Below are 15000 nucleotides of genomic sequence, written 5' to 3'. Positions count from 1 at the left end.
AGTAACGTGCACTTCGGGACCAACGCATCACCGGAAGACAACCGCCAAACATCGAAAGAGTCGCGATGCTCCGCAACCTACGTGCAAAGCGGTCGCACACCGGGTAAGGGAGTGAGAGCCCCAAACATAGCTGGGCGAGGCGCTCACTCCGCTCTTTAATATCTCGTTAATACCGCCAAGGAAATGGCACAAGCACACACACACAAGCATCCTCGGAAGAGGACAGTTCGAGTGACAGGTCAAATCCAAGAGTTCCGAAGACTACCTCCAGGAACAATCGGGAACAAGACCGATTACAAGTCGTCGAGTCTGTTACTGGGCGAACACGAGATGCGCACAGGAAATCGATCAGCCCTCACAATGGCCCAAGGCCAGAGATCGGACTGCTACGATTTACCCCAACAATCATCGTGCCACTCTTCGCAGAGAGGTGATAGACGCCAACGAGCCCGCGCATAGCAATCGAGGTGTAAAAAGGGCGTTGAAGGCAGGAAGCCTGGACGAAAGAGGCTACGAGGTCACCTCGAAGCGGTCTAAGAATCGGGCGCACTTGGGGCGACTACCAGTGCCAACCCCTTATCCCGCGGTGCGTCCGACACACAGAAATTTCCAAGGCGGCCAAGGAGCCTCCCCGCATAGCAATCGGGGTGTGAGGTTACGGATGCAGCATTGATAGCAATCGAGGTGTGAGGCGAAGGATGCAGAAGTGAGAGCCGAGGGATGTAGCAGAGATAGCAATCGGGGTGTGTGATGCAGAAGAGATAGCAATCGAGGTGTGCGGTGGGAAGGGCCCAGCAGCCAGAATGCATGAAGCGACGGATGAAGCAGTGATGACAACCGGGCTGTGAGGAGAGGAGGGATGCAGCCAAGAAAGCAATCAGGGCTCGAGGCAAGGGATGCATCAAGGATAGCAATCATGTTGTGAGGCGAGATTCCAAAGGCTAAACGTGAGAGGCTGCAGGGTCGACTCAGAGAGGTCTATGCATGTGAGAGGCTGAAAGCAAGGTCGACTCGGAGCGGTCTATGCATCGGGCGCGCTTGGGGCGACTACCAGTGCCAACCCCTTATCCCGCGACGCGTCCGACAAAGAGAACGTTCCAAGGCGGCAGAGGAGGTTACCAGCCGAAGGATGCAGTAGCAATAACAGGTATAGTTCCGCGGCGGCCGAGAAGACTCACCGCATAGGAATCGGGATGCGAGGCGAGGGATGCGGCGGGAAGGCCCCGACGGCTAAACGGAAGAGGCTGCAGGGCCGCCTCGGAATGGTCCAAGCATCGGATGCGATTGGGACGACTACCAGTGCCAACCCCTTATCCCGCGATGCGTCCGATACACAGATAGTTCCAAGGCGGCCGAGGAGCCTCACCGCATATCAATCGGGGTGCGAGGCGAGGGATGGGGCGGGAAGGCCCCAACGGCTAGACGGAAGAGGCTTCAGGGCCACCTCGGAATGGTCCAAGCATCGGACGCGCTTGGGGCGACTGCCAGTGCCAACCCCTTATCCCGCGATGCGTCCGATACACAGATGGTTCCAAGGCGGCCGAGGAGCCTCACCGCATAGCAATCGGGGGTGCGAGGCGAGGGATGGGGCGGGAAGGCCCCAACGGCTAGACGGAAGAGGCTTCAGGGCCGCCTAGGAATGGTCCAAGCATCGGACACGCTTGGGGCGACTACCAGTGACAGCCCCCTATCCCGCGATGCGTCCGATACGAAGATGGTTCCAAGGCGGCCGAGGAGCCTCACCGCATAGCAATCGGGGTGCGAGGTGGGGGATGCGGCGAGATGGCCCCAACGGCTAGACGGAAGAGGCCACAGGGCCGCGTCGGAATAGTCCAAGCATCGGACGCGCTTGGGGCGACTACCAGTGACAACCCCTTATCCCGCGATGCGTCCGATACGAAGATAGTTCCAAGGCGGCCGAGGAGCCTCACCGCATAGCAATCGGGGTGCGAGGTGGGGGATGCGGCGAGATGGCCCCAACGGCTAGACGGAAGAGGCTGCAGGGCCGCCTCGGAATAGTCCAAGCATCGGACGCGCTTGGGGCCACTACCAGTGACAACCCCTTATCCCGCGATGCGTCCGATACGAAGATAGTTCCAAGGCGGCCGAAGAGCCTCACCGCATAGCAATCGGGGTGCGAGGTGGGGGATGCGGCGAGATGGCCCCAACGGCTAGACGGAAGAGGCCACAGGGCCGCCTCGGAATAGTCCAAGCATCGGACGCGCTTGGGGCGACTACCAGTGACAACCCCTTATCCCGCGATGCGTCCGATACGAAGATAGTTCCCAGGCGGCCGAGGAGCCTCACCGCATAGCAATCGGGGTGCGAGGCGAGGGATGCGGCGAGATGGCCCCAAAGGCTAGACGGAAGAGGCTGCAGGGCTGCCTCGGAATAGTCCAAGCATCGGACGCGCTTGGGGCGACTACCACTGCCAACCCCTTATCCCGCGATGCGTCCGATACACAGATAGTTCCGAGGCGGCCGAGGAGGTGGGGGATGCAGCGAGATGGCCCCAACGGCTAGACGGAAGAGGCTGCAGGGCCGCCTCGGAATAGTCCAAGCATCGGACGCGCTTGGGGCGACTACCAGTGACAACCCCTTATCCCGCGATGCGTCCGATACACAGATAGTTCCGAGGCGGCCAAGGAGCCTCACCGCATAGCAATCGTGGTGCGAGGTGGGGGATGCGGCGAGATGGCCCCAACGGCTAGACGGAAGAGGCTGCAGGGCCGCCTCGGAATGGTCCAAGCATCGGATGCGCTTGGGGCGACTACCACTGCCAACCCCTTATCCCGCGATGCGTCCGATACACAGATAGTTCCAAGGCGGCCGAGGAGCCTCACAGCATAGCAATCAGGGTGCGAGGCGAGGGATGCGGCGAGAAAGCCCCAACGGCTAGAGGGAAGAGGCTTCAGGTCCGCCTCGGAATGGTCCAAGCATCGGACGCGCTTGGGGCGACTACCAGTGACAACCCCTTATCCCGCGACGCGTCCGATACACAGATAGTTCCAAGGCGGCCGAGGAGCCTCACCGCATAGCAATCGGGGTGCGAGGCGACGGATGCGGCGAGAAGGACCCAACGGCTACACGGAAGAGGCTTCGGGGCCGCCTCGGAATGGTCCAAGCATCGGACGCGCTTGGGGCGACTACCAGTGACAACCCCTTATCCCGCGACGCGTCCGATACACAGATAGTTCCAAGGCGGCCGAGGAGCCTCACCGCATAGCAATCGGGGTGCGAGGCGAGGGATGCGGCGAGAAGGACCCAACGGCTAGACGGAAGAGGCTTCGGGGCCGCCTCGGAATGGTCCAAGCATCGGACGCGCTTGGGGCGACTACCAGTGACAACCCCTTATCCCGCGACGCGTCCGATACACAGATAGTTCCAAGGCGGCCGAGGAGCCTCACCGCATAGCAATCGGGGTGCGAGGCGAGGGATGCGGCGAGAAGGACCCAACGGCTAGACGGAAGAGGCTTCGGGTCCGCCTCGGAATGGTCCAAGCATCGGACGCGCTTGGGGCGACTACCAGTGACAACCCCTTATCCCGCGACGCGTCCGATACACAGATAGTTCCAAGGCGGCCGAGGAGCCTCACCGCATAGCAATCGGGGTGCGAGGCGAGGGATGCGGCGAGAAGGACCCAACGGCTAGACGGAAGAGGCTTCGGGTCCGCCTCGGAATGGTCCAAGCATCGGACGCGCTTGGGGCGACTACCAGTGACAACCCCTTATCCCGCGACGCGTCCGATACACAGATAGTTCCAAGGCGGCCGAGGAGCCTCACCGCATAGCAATCGGGGTGCGAGGCGAGGGATGCGGCGAGAAGGACCCAACGGCTAGACGGAAGAGGCTTCGGGTCCGCCTCGGAATGGTCCAAGCATCGGACGCGCTTGGGGCGACTACCAGTGACAACCCCTTATCCCGCGACGCGTCCGATACACAGATAGTTCCGAGGCGGCCGAGGAGCCTCACCGCATAGCAATCGGGGTGCGAGGCGAAGGATGCGGCGAGAAGGACCCAACGGCTAGACGGAAGAGGCTTCGGGTCCGCCTCGGAATGGTCCAAGCATCGGACGCGCTTGGGGCGACTACCAGTGACAACCCCTTATCCCGCGACGCGTCCGATACACAGATAGTTCCAAGGCGGCCGAGGAGCCTCACCGCATAGCAATCGGGGTGCGAGGCGAGGGATGCGGCGAGAAGGACCCAACGGCTAGACGGAAGAGGCTTCAGGGCCGCCTCGGAATGGTCCAAGCATCGAACGCGCTTGGGGCGACTACCAGTGACAACCCCTTATCCCGCGACGCGTCCGATACACAGATAGTTCCGAGGCGGCCGAGGAGCCTCACCGCATAGCAATCGGGGTGCGAGGCGAGGGATGCGGCGAGAAGGACCCAACGGCTAGACGGAAGAGGCTTCAGGGCCGCCTCGGAATGGTCCAAGCATCGGACGCGCTTGGGGCGACTACCAGTGACAACCCCTTATCCCGCGACGCGTCCGATACACAGATAGTTCCGAGGCGGCCGAGGAGCCTCACCGCATAGCAATCGGGGTGCGAGGCGAGGGATGCGGCGAGAAGGACCCAACGGCTAGACGGAAGAGGCTTCAGGGCCGCCTCGGAATGGTCCAAGCATCGGACGCGCTTGGGGCGACTACCAGTGACAACCCCTTATCCCGCGACGCGTCCGATACACAGATAGTTCCGAGGCGGCCGAGGAGCCTCACCGCATAGCAATCGGGGTGCGAGGCGAGGGATGCGGCGAGAAGGACCCAACGGCTAGACGGAAGAGGCTTCAGGGCCGCCTCGGAATGGTCCAAGCATCGGACGCGCTTGGGGCGACTACCGTTGCCAACCCCTTATCCCGCGATGCGTCTGATACACAGATAGTTCCGAGGCGGCCGAGGAGCCTCACCGCATAGCAATCGGGTTGCGAGGCAGATTATTGGGAAGGGAACCCCCTGGGATGCGGCTCAAGCAGTGCCCAAAGGGACTGGAATGCGGAATCACATCGAGAGACCCAAATGCTATACGAGGGCTCAAATCGAATTATCGATTTGGCCACGACATGGACGCATCGGAACGACTACCTTTGCCGAACCACTCGCAATTGCATCCATACCGAAACCAATAGACATTTCCGTTAGAGCCCTCGCATAGCATTCGGGAATCTCGCATGCCCCTCTAAATCGACCAATGCTGGCGCTCAATGAAAATCCGAGCGCTACCACCGTTCGAGCGCCAGCATTGGTCGAGTTAGAGGGGCACGGGGGAGAATGCTCCAGTCAACACCTCCCCTATATAAGTTATTTGTCCGATTCTCGCACAACCGTAGTCTGCCTCGTCGAATCAAACAACGGTCCCAGATTCCGACTTCCGTTCCGTAGAGACCCAAAAGCTAGATGGAGGCTCGCAAGAAAGAGAGTCGGCGCATAGCAATCGGGTTTCTCGAACGTTTAGGGACCGAGCTCACTTGCGGATAGGGCAAAATCCGCCAAGCAACCCAAAAGCTAGACGGGGGCTCGAATCGAATCGCCTAGGCGGCCACAACAACGACGTGTTGGATCGACTACCAGTGCCAAACCATTCAGCAAGACTAGTCTGTGTCGAGGCCGGATAGAGATTCTCAGAGAGCGCCCGCATAGCATTTAGGAGACCTGCCGCGTCCCTCACACTCGACAAATGGTGGTGCACGTTTATAAATCCGAGCGATCCCAACCCTTTCAAGCACCAACATCGGTCGAGATAGAGGGGCACGGAGGGGGCTGCGTGAGACAACACAGTCCCCTATATAAGTTATTTGTCCGATTCTCACACATCCGAAGAATGGTCATCAAATCGGACAACAGCCCAAACTTCCGACTTCCGTCCCAGAAAGCCCAAGAGCTATCTAAAACGTTCATGGCCGGAACTCGATCGCGGCTATACCAGTCCGCCAAGCAACCCAAAAGCTAGACTGGAGCTCTAGTCGAATCACCTCTGTGGCCATTGCAAGGACGTGTTGGAGCGACTACCATTGCCGAACCATTCCGCAGGTCGAGTCCATACCAAGGCCGCATAGAGATTCACGATGAGCTCCTGCATAGCAATCAGGAGACTTGCCGTGTCCATCACAATCGATAAATCCTGGTGCAAGATTTTTGCATCCGAGCGCTCCAACCAGTCGAGCACCAGCATCAATCGACATAAACGGGCACGGGGGGAGGATGCTCGAGAACACTACCTCCCCTATATAAGTTATTTGTCCGATTCTCAAGCAGCCGAAGTCTGGTCATCGAATCGGGTCAAAGACCACAACTTCCGACTTTACCCACAATGCAAGTCATCGAATCGAACATCGGCCCCCGAGTCGGACTCCATGCGTATGTCAGGTCATCGGACCCAAATTCCGCCTTCCTGCGCATGGCGGGCCATCAATATCAACTCGGTCATCGGACCCAAACTCCGCCTTTTTGCGTATGGCACGCCTTCAAATCGGTCATCGGACCCAAATTCCGCCTTCCTGTGCATGGCGGGCCATCAACATCAACTCGGTCATCGGACCCAAATTCCGCCTTTCTGCGCATGGCACGCCATCAACTCGGTCATCGGACCCAAATTCCGCCTTCCTGCGCATGGCAGGTCATCGGACACAAATTCAGACCTCGCCAATATGCCTACGTATCGAATCGGTCATCGGACCCAACTTCCGACTTCATCCATACTGTAGGGTCTTTGAGGTTGGCGCGGTGCGCTCAACCCAGGGAGTCGACCCATCGAAGCATACACCTCCCCTATATAAGCTATTTGTCCGATTCCCACACCTGTGTAGTTTGCACCTCTGACCAGGACATCGACCCCAACTTCCGAACTCGACTGCAACGACGGCACCAGCGCCTTGGTGCGCACCTTGCGACGCACAGTCCCAACATTCGCCTTCCTGCACATGGCAGGTCATCGGACCCAAATTCCGACCTCGCGAGTATGCCTACATATCGAATCGGTCATCGGACCCAACTTCCGACTTCATCCATACCGTAGGGTCTTTGAAGTTGGCGCGGTGCGCTCAACCCGGGGAGTCGACCCAACGAAGCATACACCTCCCCTATATAAGCTATTTGTCCGATTCCCACACCTGTGTAGTTTGCACCTCCGATCAAGACATCGACCCCAACTTCCGAACTCGCCTCCAACGACCGAACCAGCGCCTTGGTGCGCACCTTGCAACGCACAGTGCCAACATTCGCCTTCCTGCACGTGGCAGGTCATCGGACCCAAATTCCGACCTCGCGAGTATGCCTACATATCGAATCGGTCATCGGACCCAACTTCCGACTTCATCCATACCGTAGGGTCTTTGAGGTTGGCGCGGTGCGCTCAACCCGGGGAGTCGACCCAACGAAGCATACACCTCCCCTATATAAGCTATTTGTCCGATTCCCACACCTGTGTAGCTTGCACCTCCGATCAGGACATCGACCCCAACTTCCGAACTCGACTAAAAAGACCGCACCAGCGCCTTGGTGTGCACCTTGCAACGCACAGTGTCAACATTCGCCTTCCTGCACATGGCAGGTCATCGGACCCAAATTCCGACCTCATGAGCATACCTACTAATCGAATCGGTCATCGGACCCAACTTCCGACTTCATCCATACCGTAGGGTCTTTGAGGTTGGCGCGGTGCGCTCAACCTGGGGAGTCGACCCATCGAAGCATACACCTCCCCTATATAAGCTATTTGTCCGATTCCGACACCTGTGTAGTTTGCACCTCCGCTCAGGACATCGACCCCAACTTCCGAACTCGCCTGCAACGACCGAACCAGCGCCTTGGTGCGCACCAAAAGTGCGCACTTTTGGAGGGCACTTTTGTGCGCTCCAAAGGTGCGCACTTTTGGAGGGCACTTTTCTGCGCTCCAAAGGTGCGCACTTTTGGAGGGCACTTTTTGGAGGGCACTTTTCTGCGCTCCAAAGGTGCGCACTTTTGGAGGGCACTTTTTGGAGGGCACTTTTCTGCGCTCCAAAGGTGCGCACTTTTGGAGGGCACTTTTTGGAGGGCACTTTTCTGCGCTCCAAAGGTGCGCACTTTTGGAGGGCACTTTTTGGAGGGCACTTTTCTGCGCTCCAAAGGTGCGCACTTTTGGAGGGCACTTTTTGGAGGGCACTTTTCTGCGCTCCAAAGGTGCGCACTTTTGGAGGGCACTTTTTGGAGGGCACTTTTCTGCGCTCCAAAGGTGCGCACTTTTGGAGGGCACTTTTTGGAGGGCACTTTTCTGCGCTCCAAAGGTGCGCACTTTTGGAGGGCACTTTTTGGAGGGCACTTTTCTGCGCTCCAAAGGTGCGCACTTTTGGAGGGCACTTTTTGGAGGGCACTTTTCTGCGCTCCAAAGGTGCGCACTTTTGGAGGGCACTTTTTGGAGGGCACTTTTCTGCGCTCCAAAGGTGCGCACTTTTGGAGGGCACTTTTGTGCACTCCAAAGGTGCGCACTTTTGGAGGGCACTTTTCCTGTGCTCCAAAGGTGCACACCTAGGTGAGCACCTTCGACCACACCTTGTAGCACACCAAACTCTGACTTTCGACTTCATCCGCAATGCAGGGTCTTTGAGGTTGGCGCAATGCGCACAACCAGGGGAGTCGACCCATCAAACCCAACACCTCCCCTATATAAGCTATTTGTCTGATTCTCATACATGCGTAGCCTGCAGGAGCAATTAGGACATCGACCCCAACTTTCGGCTTCTAAACGAAAACAAGGTCTTTGAGGTTGGTGTAATGCGAACAACTAGGGGAGTCAACCCATCAAACCCAACACCTCCCCTATATAAGCTATTTGTCTGATTCTCATACATGTGTAGTCTACAGGAGCAATTAGGACATCGACCCCAACTTTTGACTTCTTAACGAAAACAAGGTCTTTGAGGTTGACGTAATGCGCACAACCAGGGGAGTCGACCCATCAAACCCAACACCTCCCCTATATAAGCTATTTGTCCGATTCTCATACATGTGTAGCCTGCAGGAGCCATTAGGACATTGACCCCAACTTTTGACTTCTTAACGAAAACAAGGTCTTTGAGGTTGGCGTAATGCGCACAACCAAGGGAGTTGACCCATCAAACCCAACACCTCCCCTATATAAGCTATTTGTCTGATTCTCATACATGTGTAGCCTGCAACAACGATTAGGACATCCACCCCAACTTCTGAATTCGTCTGCGTTGACCGCACCAAAGGTGCACGCCTTGGTGCTCACCAAAATCCGACTTCCGACTTCTTCTGCTATGCGGGGTCTTTGAGGTTGGCGCAGTGCGCACAACCAGGGGAGTCAACCCACCGAATGCAACACCTCCCCTATATAAGCTATTTGTCTGATTCTCATACATGCGTAGACTGCAGCAATGATTAGGACATCCACCCCAACTTTTGACTTCTTAAACAAGACAGGGTCTTTGAAGTTGGTGCAGTGCACACAACCAGGGGAGTCGACCCATCAAACGCAACACCTCCCCTATATAAAGCTATTTGTCCGATTCTCATACGTGTAGTCTGCAGCAGCGATTAGGACATCGACCCCAACTTCCGAATTCGTTTGCATTGACCGCACCAAAGGTGCACGCCTTGGTGTGCACCCTGGAGTGCACTTTGGTGCTCACCTCGGTGCACACTTTGGTGTGCACCTCGGTGTGCACCAAAGGTGCGCACCTTGGAGCGCACCAAAGGTGTACACTTTGGAGCGCACCACATAGGGTCTTTGAGAGGTTGGCGCAGTGCGCACACCAAGGTGGGTGTTGAGGTGCGTGCCGAGGTGGGTGGGTGCTAGGGTGCGCTCCATGGTGGGTGCCAGGGTGGGTGCGTGCTAGGGTGGATTCCAAAGAGGGTCATAGGGTGGGTGCCAAGGTGGGTTGGTGATATAGTGGGTTCAAAGGTGGGTACTAGGGTGGGTTCCAAGGTGGGTCACAAGTTGGGTGCCAGGATGCGTGGGTGTTAGGTTGGGTGCCAAGGTGGGCTCCTGCGTGGGTGGGTGCTAGGGTGGGTTTCAAGGTGGACGCGAGGGCGGGTGCCAAGGTGGGTAACAAGTTGGGTGTTAGGATGGGTGAGTGCTAGAGTGGGTGCCAAGGTGGGTGGGTGCTAAGGTGGATGCCAAGGTGGTTCACAGGGTGGGTGGGTTCTAGGGTGAGTTCCAAGGTGGGTCACAGGTTCAGTGCTAGGGTGGGTGTCAAGGCGGGTGTCGAGGTGCCTGGGTGCTAGGGTGTGGATGCCAATGTGGGTCATAGGGTGGGTACTAGGGTGGGCTGCAATGTGGGTGCCAAGGTGGGTAACATGCTCGGTGGGTTCTAAATTGGGTGCCAGGGTGGGTGTGCACCCACCTTGCCCGAGGTGGGTGCCAAGGTGCCAGTGTGGGTGGGTGCTAAGGTGGATGCCAAGGTGGGTGAGAAGGTGGGTGATAGGTTGAGTGGTAGGATGGGTGGGTGCCAAGATGGGTCACAGGGTGGGTGCAAGGGTGGGTAGGTGCTAGGGTTGGTGTCAGGGTGGGTGGGTGCTAGGTTGGGTTCCAAGGTGGGTGCGAGGGTGAGTGTCAAGGTGGGTCACAGGTTAGGTGCTAGGATGGGTGAGTGCTAGGGTGCAAAGGTGCCAGGGTGGGTGCTAGGATGGGTCGATGCTAGGGTGAGTGGCAAGGTGGGTCCACAAGTGTCAAGGTGGGTGCCGAGGTGGGTGCCAAGTCGGCGACTGCTATGGTGGATGCCAAGGTGGGTCACGGGGTGGGTGCCAAGTTGCTAGGTTGGGTTCCAAGGTGGGTGCCAACGTGGGTGCTAGGGTGCGTGGGTTAAAGGGTGTGTCACAACGTGGGTGCCAGGATGGGTGCGCACCCACACTGGCCAAGACGGGTGCGGGTGCAAGGTTGGGTTCCAAGCCCGGTCACAGGCTGGGTGCTAGGATGGGTGGGTGCCAAGGTGGGCACCAGGGTGGGTGCACCCACCCTGGCCAAGGTGGGTCACGGGGTGGGTCCTAGGGTGGGTAACGGGGTGGGTACTAAGGTGCGTGCCAAGGTGGGTCATAGGGTGGGTGCCAAGGTGGGCACCAGGGTGGGTGTGCACCAACCCTAGCCAGGGTAGGTCACGGGGTGGTTGTCGGGGTGGGCGTCAAGGAGCCAAGGTGGGTGGCAAGTAGCCAAGTTGCGTGCCAAGGTGGGTGTCGGGGTGGGTGCCAAGGATCCAAGGTGGGTGCCAAGGAACCAAGGTGGGTGTCTGGGTGGGTGCCGAGGTGGGAGCCAGGGTGGGTCCCAAGGTGAGTGCAAAGGTGGGTGCCAGGGTCAAGGTGAGTGCCAATGTGGGTTCCAAGGTGCCAGGGTCAGGGTGAGTGCCAATGTGGGTTCAAAGGTGCTAAGTTGGGTGCGAGGTTGGGTGCGAGGGTGGGTGGGTGCCAAGGTGTGCTAGGTGGAAGCCCGGGTGGGTCGGCATCCCATGGGTGTCGAGTTGGGTGCCTGATGGGTGCTTCTTGTCAAGTTTTAGTCGTCGGGACTCATTTCGAGCCTTAGAGGTCGTTTCTTGTCCGGTTGCCCTGTCTTCGACCTGGGAACCCAATTTTGGTCCTCGGGTCCCATTTTTTTTTGTCTCGCATCCCACTTTTGGCCTGTGGCCTTTTCGGGGTCGATTCTCGTTTTGGGCATCAGAGCATGTTTCTTCTCCTAAAACCCAATATTTGTTTATTAAGTCTCGGAACACATTTTTGTTCTCGTGGACCCATCATGGGTCTTGGAACGCATTTGTGGTCCTTGGGTCCCATTTTGCATCCCGAAACTTGTGTTTTGGTGCTTGATCCCTATTTTGGGTGCCCACCTTGCACCAAGTGCGCACCCGGGGCAAACCGAGCGCCTTGGTGCACCGGGGCAAGATCGAGCGTGCACCCGAGGCGCCCCGAACATGCACCAAGGTGCACTCGGCCCACATGTGAGCGCAGGTCGTTGCGCCCGAGGTGGTGTGTGGGCACCGCGTTGCAGACGGGACACTGCACGCACACGACGCCCCCTCCAGGTGCACGCACGTAGGCCGGGCCGGGTGCACACCCGACGCCCTAGCAAGGTGCGCGCACCCGGGCAGGGCTCACACTTGGCGAACGGGGCGCACTTCGCGAGGGAGGGTGTGCACCTCGACGGGGGTGGGTGGCCGGGGTGGATTCGCACGTGGGTCGCGGTTTGCTAAGTACACACTGCGACAAGCTCATAACGGGTGCGATCATACCAGCGTTAGTGCACCGGATCCCATCAGAACTCCGCAGTTAAGCGCGCTTGGGCCGGAGTAGTACTGGGATGGGTGACCTCCCGGGAAGTCCCGGTGTTGCACCCTTTTTTAGTTTTTCGCCGGGCGTCGCAATGCTATTTGAATAAACCTTTTGCCCGTTTGCGTTCTCGTCGGGGCCGGGCCGGGCCGGGGTGCGCTGCCCGCACTACCGCGCGCGCGGGGGCGACACCGAGCGCGCACCCGAGGCGCCCCGAGCACACAGGCCACGGTGCAACCCGGGCGTTGTGCGCGCACCCCGGTGCGCCCGAGGTGCTGCGCGCGCACCCAGGTGAAATCGGTGTGCACCTCGGCCAGTGCGCGCTCGGTCGAGTCGCGCACGTTGGCCAAGGTGCACGGTGATGTTTCTTACTCTAAGGTTCCGCACCAGACGCCCGGGACAGGTGAGCGAAGCTGGGCGGGGCCGGGTGCGCGGCCGGGGCAGGTGCACGCAGCTGGAGAGAGCTTTGGAGCACACTTCGGAGCGCACCAATGATGCGCTCCATTCAAAAGTTTCCTGAAAAGGCAAAAAAAGTTGAGATTATAGAATTTCCCACTTGAGAGATTGTAAAAAAAAAAAATTTAAAATGAAGGAAACGCGGGTGCCAAGGTGTGCGCAGCCCAGCCAAGGTGTGCGCACCAAGGCGCCCACCCTGGCGAAGGTGCACGCAAGGTGCGCACCCGAGGCAAACCGGACAATTAACCCAACTTTCGACTTCGCGCGCACCTTGGAGCGCACTTCGGAGCGCTCCTTGGTGCGCACCAATCTTGGGCACCTCGGAGTGCACCATGGCGCCCACCAAGGTGCGCACCCGGGGCAAACCGAGCTCCGACTTCGTGCGCACCTTGGAGCGCACGAAAGGTGCGCACCATGGCGCCCACCAAGGTGCGCAGCCCAGCCAAGGCATGCGCATCAAGGTGCGCACCCTGGCGAAGGTGCGCACCCGGGGCAAACCGAGCTCCGACTTCGTGCGCACCTTGGAGCGCACAAAAGGTGCGCAACCCAGCCAAGGTGTGCGCACCCCGGTCAAACCGAGCTCCGAATCGTGCGCACCAGAGGTGCACGCCATCGTGCGCACCTTGGAGCACACTTCGGAGCCCTCCTTGGTGCGCGCCGATGTTGCGCACCTCGGAGCGCACCCGGGGAAAACAATGCAATTAACCCGACTTTCGACTTCGTGGGCACCTCGGAGCGCTCTCGGGTTCGCACCTCGGAGCACACCGAGGTGCCCACCCTGGCGAAGGTGCACGCGAGGTGCGCACCCGGGGCAAACCGGGCTCCGACTTCGTGCACGCCGCACCTTGGAGCACACTTCGGAGCGCTCCTTGGTGCGCACCAGGGCGCGCAACCCAACCGAGGTGCCCACCCCGGCGAAGGTGCACGCGAGGTGCGCACCCGGGGCAAACCGGGCTCCGACTTCGTGCACGCCATGGTGCCCACCGCGGCGAAGGTGCACGCGAGGTGCGCACCCGGGGCAAACCGGGCTCCGACTTCGTGCACGCCGCACCTTGGAGCACACTTCGGAGCGCTCCTTGGTGCGCACCATGGTGCCCACCAGGGCGCGCAACCCCGCCGAAGGTGCACGCGAGGTGCGCACCCGGGGCAAACCGGGCTCCGACTTCGTGCACGCCGCACCTTGGAGCACACTTCGGAGCGCTCCTTGGTGCGCACCATGGTGCCCACCAGGGCGCGCAACCCCGCCGAAGGTGCACGCGAGGTGCGCACCCGGGGCAAACCGGGCTCCGACTTCGTGCACGCCATGGTGCGCACCGCGGCGAAGGTGCGCACCCGGGGCAAACCGGGCTCCGACTTCGTGCACGCCGCACCTTGGAGCACACTTCGGAGCGCTCCTTGGTGCGCACCAGGGCGCGCAACCCAGCCGAGGTGCCCACCCCGGCGAAGGTGCACGCGAGGTGCGTACCCGGGGCAAACCGGGCTCCGACTTCGTGCACGCCGCACCTTGGAGCACACTTCGGAGCGCTCCTTGGTGCGCACCATGGTGCCCACCAGGCCGCGCAACCCAGCCAAGGTGTGCGCACCAAGGTGCACGCGAGGTGCGCACCCGGGGCAAACCGGGGTCCGACTTCGTGCACGCCGCACCTTGGAGCACACATCGGGGCGCTCCCGGGTTCGCACCGGCGTTGCGCACCGTGGTGGGCACCTCGGAGCACACCAAGGTGGGCAGCGAGGTGCGCACCTTTGATGCGATGCCTTCACTAATTTCCATAAAAGGCAAAAAAAAAACGAGATTTTAAAATTTCCGTTTTGAAAGATAGTGAGAAAAAGGGAATGCTGGTGCCATCTTGAGCCCGCCCTGGTGCGCAGCCCAGCCAAGGTGTGCGCACCAAGGTGCCCACCCTGGCGAAGGTGCGCGCCCGGGCAATTAACCCAACTTCCAACTTCGCGCGCGCCAGGGTGGGAGCGCACCCAACAACCGGGCCTGGGAAGAGCCAATGCGAGAAACCCCACCAAACGCTCTGACAAAAAAAGAGGGGGCGCTCCAGTAACCCCGCTTCGGAGCGCACCCTGGGCAAACCCAGCCAAGGTGCCCACCCCGGCCAAGGTGCAGGCGAGGTGCGCACCCGGGGCAAACCGGGCTCCGACAACGTGCACGCCGCACCTTGGAGCACACTTCGTAGCGCTCCCGGGTGCGCACCTCAGAGCACACCAAGGTGGGCAGCGAGGTGCGCACCTTTGATGCGCTGCCTTCACTAATTTCCAGAAAAGGCAAAAAAAAAAGGAGATTT

The 15000-nt window shown here is 59.5% G+C and overlaps 1 non-coding gene across 1 annotated transcript; it reads left to right on the top strand.

The window, feature by feature from the left end:
* Window positions 1–12202: 12202 nt before the first annotated feature.
* On the top strand, window positions 12203–12321 carry LOC131862777 (5S ribosomal RNA). The gene has a single exon (XR_009361714.1). It is a non-coding gene; the product is annotated as a 5S ribosomal RNA (ribosomal RNA).
* Window positions 12322–15000: the final 2679 nt, after the last annotated feature.

Source organism: Cryptomeria japonica, unplaced genomic scaffold (assembly GCF_030272615.1).
Source record: "Cryptomeria japonica unplaced genomic scaffold, Sugi_1.0 HiC_scaffold_51, whole genome shotgun sequence".
Lineage (NCBI taxonomy): Eukaryota > Viridiplantae > Streptophyta > Pinopsida > Cupressales > Cupressaceae > Cryptomeria > Cryptomeria japonica.
Note: the sequence above shows the minus strand (reverse complement) of the source record. Positions and strands in the feature narration are given on the sequence as shown.